Raw genomic sequence first — 7,947 nt, forward strand, 5'->3', positions numbered from 1 at the left:
TGCTAGAATGGAATCCGTCAATTAAAGAGAATTTGTGGTCAGTTTTAATCAATTTTTTTCATGAAAATAAAAGTAATTAACTTGTTCAAATAACTCCTTTAATAATATTTATTAAATATTAGTTAGTTGAAAATTATACATGAACAAAAAATACAAAATTCAATGATTATAAACAGTATAATAAATTTAAAAAGATATAATGATATTATATGACAATAAAGTGATATTCTTTTTGTAAAGGATTTAATAAATTTCATAACCTTAAATTTAATATTTGACGCAATTCATATGATGACCATAAAACTCAATTTAAACATTTGTAGTTTAGATAGGATTTCAATTTAAACTGATCAGTTTAATGACTTTTCATTAAATTGGGTTGATGATTAAAGAATCAAATTACGAGTTTCCTGTATTCTCACTTAGCTCTGGAATGGATGAATCATATTTTAAAACATTTTGACACCTCCAGGTAGGATGAACGCGGATTGGATCGAATCAAATATGGCCAAAATTTTGATCTGATTTGTATTAAAATAATCGGATCGGATCGAATTTAATATCTACGATTTTTAAGCTTGACAGATGTCGGATATATCCGCAAAATATATAAATATTTTAAAAAAGTTTTTTTATTAAAAATTTCAATAAAATTCTTTTTTCTATTCTTTTAAATATGCTTACTCTTAGAATATTATTAAACATACTTTCCTAAATAATAAAAATAAAATAATACAAGATATATATGATCATTATTAGTTAAAATAAAATATAAAAAGAATAATGATTCATTTATTTATTTATTTTTGTGGATCTGCGGATATGCGGGTATCTACATAAAATCTGCAATCCGATCCTATTAATGTGCGGGTCAGATCCGATCGGATAACCTTGCGGATTGGATCGATATCCGTAATTTTTAGAACGGATTCGAATAAACACCATGAATATGCATATCGGATTCGATATGAATATTCCTACCTCCAAGGCTCCCTCTCTATGAATGGTCAATACTGACAAGTTTATTTAGAAAATGATTCATGATAAAATGGTTTCTCCAACCATTCTATTTTTTCTTTAAAATTAAATGTATAAAAAAAATAATTATTCTAAGTGAACAACACAATATAATAATGTTAGAAAGACAATAATTTAAAATTACTTTATTTAAGTTAGTATCTATAATTTTATATTTATAACATCTATAATTACATACTTATTACATCTAATAGTATATATTTATTCAATAACAATTAATAAATGCAAACAAAAGCAAATAAAAAAAAAAAGTTATGATTATCTATTTCTAAATTTTGACTCCCAAACATTTTTTTAATAATAAATACATGATAAATTTGTCAATGTGAAATTAGATTCATAAAGTAATGAGTGTCATATAAGATAGATAAATCTAAGCATAAATTGCTCGTTGAATGATGTATATTTCTAGTATTTGTTAAGTAGGAAGAATTAAAGTATATATTAAAACCGTAATGCTGGAAAAAATTTATTTTATTTAATATTTATTAATTGTTATAATAATTAATAAATATTAAATAAAATAAATTTTAGTTATTTTTTATTAATTTTTTTTGTTATCAAAACATTTTCGATATCAAAATAAAGTGAAGAATCTGGCTTTTAAAAAGAAACGAACGTATAAGCCTGCAAAAGGAAAGAATGTATGCAAGATATCAAAAGTGCGACAAAATGGAACTGGATTCAAAAGTAAAATATGTGTGCACTATCAGTAGCATTTTTAAAAGGAACGATTCTAGTTTTATTGTTTTAAAGTAAAAAACAGTACTTTAGCGTTAGGGTATTTTCAGGCCTTTTGCTATTGTAGCAACCACATATGAAATACCTTACCCTTAATAGGTCGAGCAAATTTCAAATTTGATTTTTGTCTATTTACACGAAGAAATTGAAATTGTGATTTTTCAAAAAAAAAAAAAAAAACATAGTTTAAAGTTTAAAAATTTATATGTAATTATCTTAAGAGTTGTTAGATGATTTAATATATTTGACTAAATTATCATTTAATAACTCTCAATTATCAAATTTAATATGAAGACAAATTTCAATTAGTTCTTGTAACGATTGCAAAAAAACAAGTTGAAATCGCTTTAATTTTTAGTTTGTTAACTCATTTGTGCAATGTTGTTAGAGCTTCGTGTAAACGAAGAGATATGCTTCATGATAACAATTGAAGCATTACGAAGCGGAAAAATTTCTAGTGGACGTGGTTTGAATAAGGAAATAGCTTTAAAAAGAACTGGAGACACTAGATGTGGTTCACACTATGAAACTATATTTAGATTAATTTCTTTGTTTCCTTCCATAGTCAATGTTCTTGAATATGTTGAGGAAGATGGAAATAATTCAGAACAAAGAGGTAAAGCATGTCATTTATTGAATATCATTCAATCCTTTGAATTTATTTTCAACTTGCACTTGATGAAAAATATCTTGAGAGTTACTAATGAATTATCTCAAGTGTTACAAATGAATGATTAAAATATTGTAAATGCTATGACATTTGTTAAAGTGTCTAAACAACGGTTGTAAAATATAAGAGATGATGATTTGTCTCTTTTACTTGATGAAGTCTCATTATTTTGTGCCAAATATAATATTACTGATCCAAAAATTGATGATATATTTGTGTCACAAAGAAGATCAAGACACAATGCTCAAAAGATCTCAAATTTGCATCATTTATAAGTTGAGATATTCTATCAAGTAGTTAATAGACAACTGCAAGAACTCAACAATCGTTTTATAGAGGTGAATACTAAATTGTTTCTTTGTATAACTTGTCTGAATCCAAGATACTCATTTTTTGCGTTTAATAAGGAGAAGTGATCCAATTAACTCAATTCTATCCATTTGAATTTTCTTCCACACACTCAACTTTTGGCACTTGATATTCAACTGGAGAACTTCATACACTAAATTGCTTCATATTAGATATGCGTTCTGCTGATCAATTTTCAAACTTAAATAAGATTGGTGCTCTTTCTCAAAAATTGGTTGAGACTCGAAAAAATATTGTTTATCCATTAGTGTTTCTTCTTTTGAAGTTAGCTTTAGTTTTTCCCATAGCAACTGTATCAGTTGAAAGAACTTTCTCTGTTATGAACATCATAAAGAGTCGGCTTCGTAACCGTATGGGAGATGAATTTTTAAATGAATGTTTAGTGACATGTATAGAAAGAGAGACATTTAATTGTATTAACAATAAAAACATTATTATTCAATCTTTTTAAAATATGAAACCAAAAAAATAGAATTCTAAATTACTATTTGTTGTGAGACAATGCGACTCTTCCATAAAATTGAGACGATGGCCATGTGAGATTAGTTGAAAATCCGATGGTCCATGTTCTTTCAAACTAAAATGATATTATCGCAGGACTAAATCATCCTAACCATTTATGTTTGCGACACTTGAACACCCAACAATTTTAATAAAAATAGGTCAATCATGGTTTCACTACTAGAAAAAGAGTTGCAATAGATTTTTATTTTATATCAACGGATATTGTCTGTTATAATATTTTACCAACGAAAAATCTCATAAAAATAGCCATCCAAAATTTGCCAAAAGCATCTAGTTTTTTTAATAATTTTCCGTTGATAATATAAAGTGCAAGATTTCTAAGGTACCAACGAGTTATCTGTTTGTCATTGGCAAAGCTAGAATCATACTCGTTCTGGCAAAGGAAAACATCAAGCATGATTATTTTTTGAAGTTACAAAATTAGAATAATAAATTATAAATCCTAGATGAATTAATGATAATAAATCCCAACATTCAAAATTGAAATGAAAAATTAAGAAAAAAAATATAGTCTACCATAACTTGTGAAGCAACTCTGCATAACAACACGACAAAAAAGATGGCAAAGCAAAACGGCAAAAATTAGTTTTAGCAATGGATGATCATGTCTGTCAAAAAATTTTGCGCAAATTTCACCATGTCTATTATTGACCAAAAAAAATAAAAAAAAACGTCACCAATTTTGTCGATAACTCTGACAAATATATTCCGTCACTAAAATTTGTCAATAATTGAGAGTTTTCTAACAGTGTTTTCAATATCCTACAAATTTTGAAACAATAAAATTATCACCAAATAGTTTTAGTTTAAGACAACAGGAACACTAATAGGAGACTGCTTAACGGAGGAGTCGTATTGTTTTACGGTAAACATGATCAAAGATCATGTGTCTCTTCTTTTATCATGAATCACAAAATTATTCTTCGTGTTAATAGACAAAGTCAAATTTCAAATATGATATAATAAATAATGGAAAACTAATGATTTTTGTACATTTTTTCCAAATGTTTTTAAAATTCCGTCTAAGCTACACCCGCGATACATAGTCGGTCCTTTTTGTGTTAGGCCTTCAGACACCTCACATAAAAACTTAGTCGAATCTTTATGATATGGATTAAAGACGTTATTACGCTTAACTTAGGTTGTTGCCCAGAAGCAATAATGTATTGTGTGGCTTGTCTACAGTGTCAAATGAGCAAGGGTTACTGCATCGGTGCCTGGGTGCAGTGTTAAATGAGCAAAAGTGATAAACTCTAATAATTTTGTGGTTTATCTTGCATTGAACTTAGTAGATTTTATCAACTTTTTTCACATTTATTCAATGAAATAGCATGGTTTTGTGAATTTCTCCTAAATTGTGCTTAAGAGTGAAAACATGTTTTTTAGACCCTTGATTTGCTAAATTTAATTCTCTTTAATTCCATTTGATACCTTGATGTGTCTGTTTAGTGATTTCAGGCTTAAAAGGCAAAGATTGGATTGAAGAAGTGAAGAAAAAGCATGCAAAATGGAGAATTCATGGAGAAATAAGGATTTGGTGGAAATCATGTCCACGCGTACGCGTCCACGCGTACGCATGCCTCACGCGTACGCGTGAGGAAGGAAACTCGCCAGGCCACGCGTACGCGTGACACTTGTCACATGACCTCATTAAAGGAATACGCTGGGGCGATTTTTGGACTTGCTAGAGTCCAATCCAACTCATTTCTGAAGCTATTTGAGGCAGAATTCAAGAGGAAACAATTAGAATAGTTTAGAACCATATTTTAGGGTAATTTTCTAGAGAGAGAAGTTCCCTCTTTTCTCTAGAATTAGGGTAGATTTGGGTTAATTTCATCTTAGATTTAGGTTTTAATCTTGTTTTGATTTTGTTTTCCTTAAAATCTCTTGTTCTTACAACTTTATTCTCTTAGTTTTTCTTGTTAATTTCTCTTTTATGTCACTTTTTAGTTTATGAACACTCTTGTTACTTTTAATTCCATTTAATGCAATTTGATGTCTTATGTTCTTTTCTTATTTGCTTGAGTTATTATTGTTATTTTCTAACATTTGGTAGTTTAGATTTTATATTTCTTGCAATTTAATATGCTTTTATTTTTAGGCACACCAAATGTTTGATAAAATGCTTGGCTTAGTTTTAGAGTAGATTTTGTACATTCTTGGCCTGGAAAGAGAAATTAGGTGCTCTTGAGTCATTAATACCCAATTTATGTTGGTGATCTAGAGTTGTTAGTTAATATTATTTCTATTGATACTAATCTTTTGCTAATTCAATTAGTAAGTTGATTAGGACTTATGGATTGAGATTAACTAGTTTTATTTGATTTTCTCCCAATGTTGGAGATAACGTAATAGGCTTGACTCTTGGTAATTGTTGTGTCATGATTAATGACTAGGATAGAAAACCTTGATTTTTGCCATGAATGCCTCTTTAGTATTTGTTAACTTTAGTTGATTGCTTTATTTCATTCCTTCTACGCCCGACACCCCTCGGAGCATTCTAACGAGGAGGAGACCCAGCATGAGCAGCCGGCAAAGGCACAGCCACCCGCAGCAGACGATGGACACGATGCGATGACCCCTCTTACCTGGCTTGATTTGATGAGCATCGAGGTCAATACTAATATTTAAGTGTGGGGAGGCCGCCTTCATCGACAGAGTTATTTTGGGTAAACCATTCCATTCTAGACATTCTTAAATCTTTTCATTCTCAGCACTTGCATCTTTATTTTAGTATACTTTTGGATTTTTTTATATATTAGTTATTTTGAATATTCTCTAGGTATCGTACTTTACACTTGTGCTTGTATATATTTTAGATTTTTAATTAGTTTGCACTTTTTTATGTTGGTAGTATATAGATATATATAGTTATTGTAGTGGATTAGTTGTGATTGGAAATGCAGATATTTGAATCTAGTTTATTCCGATACACATGAGAAATTGAGTTGATTGAAAATGGGGAATAAACTAAGGATTTTAAAATTTTCACAATCATATCATATCATTTTATATATAATAAAGGTTGGTCAATTTGATGGGATTTCCAAAGAAACTCTTCTTTTTCTTAAAAAGGGCATTAAGATTCAAAATGATTTGGGTTGAGACTTTTTCACTAAAACTTGCATAATGTATATAGTTTGGAATATGGTTTTTGAGATAAAGAACACACAAGATGTGATTTTTTTAGCCTAATTGTATGGTTATATCATTTAACCATGATTTTGATTCTTGTATGTTTTCTTCTCTATGTTTGTAATCTTTGGTTTGTTCCATTCTATATGTCTATTATTTAGTGTATATTTATGTATTTATGTGACTGAGTTCATCATTTTATTATAGCTCACTTAAACCCAAATAGCCTACCATTTCATTTACCTTGGTTTGTCGTTTCGAGCTTTTTAATTCCCTTTTATTCTTTATATTACCACATCACTAACTTTAAGCGGAAAATAATTAATTGTCCTATTTGAATCTTTGGTTAGTTTAAGATAGTGAGTATGTGTGTCAACTAAGTGTGAGAAAATTTGGAAACTTTGGTAGATGAAAATGTGTTTTATGCTTATTGAGAAATATTGAAAATTTGGGTACACTCATGTAATAGTATGGAAACCATATGTCTTGATGTCTTTTGTATATATTATGTTTCATATGTTAAAAAAAAGAGAGAAAAAGAAAAAATAAATAGGGGACAAAATTACCCCTATGAGAAGCTCAATAAAATTTTCGTGCATATGTGATTGAATTGAATTTGATACATGAGTGTGTATATATATGTAAAAGTGGGATTTTAGGTAGTTAAGCTTGATAATAGAAGTATGTAGGTTGCGTATGTATTAGGTGAGAACTTAGGTTAAGCAAAGATTCAAATTTTAGCTCACTTGCCCATACATATATCCTTACCTCTACCCTTAGCCCCATTACAACCTTGAAAATTCCTCATGATATTTGTATATGTACATTAAATATTTGTTGATTGGTTAGATGAAGAACAAACTTTAGAAAGCATGATTAGGAGGGAATTGAGTGGATTGACCCTAAACACTTGAGCAATTAGAGTGCATATACACATCCGGTGAGTGTTCAATTGATCAATTCCATATTTCCATCTTTGATCATTGCTTATCTTGCAAGTTTGTAAATTTGTTTGAATAAATCAATTCAATTGTGAATTTGATTTTGTTATGATTATTTTGGCCTTTTGATTGTGCATACATACTTTCATGGAAATTTGATTTACTTTGACTACATATATGCTTATATATAAATAGATAGTAATTAGAATAGTTATATGCATATAGACAATTTGCATGTAGATAGTACTTGCATTGAATAAATATTGATACCTCTTTCTTGTATTTTTCTTGATTTAGCATGAGGACATGCTTGGTTTAAGTGTGGGGAGGTTGATAAATCCCAATTTTGTGGTTTATATTGTATTGAATTTAGTGGATTTTATCAACTTTTCTCACATTTATTCAATGAAATAACATGATTTTGTGAATTTCTCCTAAATTATGCTTAAGAGCACAAACATACTTTTTAGGCCCTTAATTTGCTAAATTTATTTCTTTTTAAATCCATTCGATTCCTTGATGTGTCTG

This window comes from Arachis ipaensis, chromosome B04, assembly GCF_000816755.2.
Source record: "Arachis ipaensis cultivar K30076 chromosome B04, Araip1.1, whole genome shotgun sequence".
Lineage (NCBI taxonomy): Eukaryota > Viridiplantae > Streptophyta > Magnoliopsida > Fabales > Fabaceae > Arachis > Arachis ipaensis.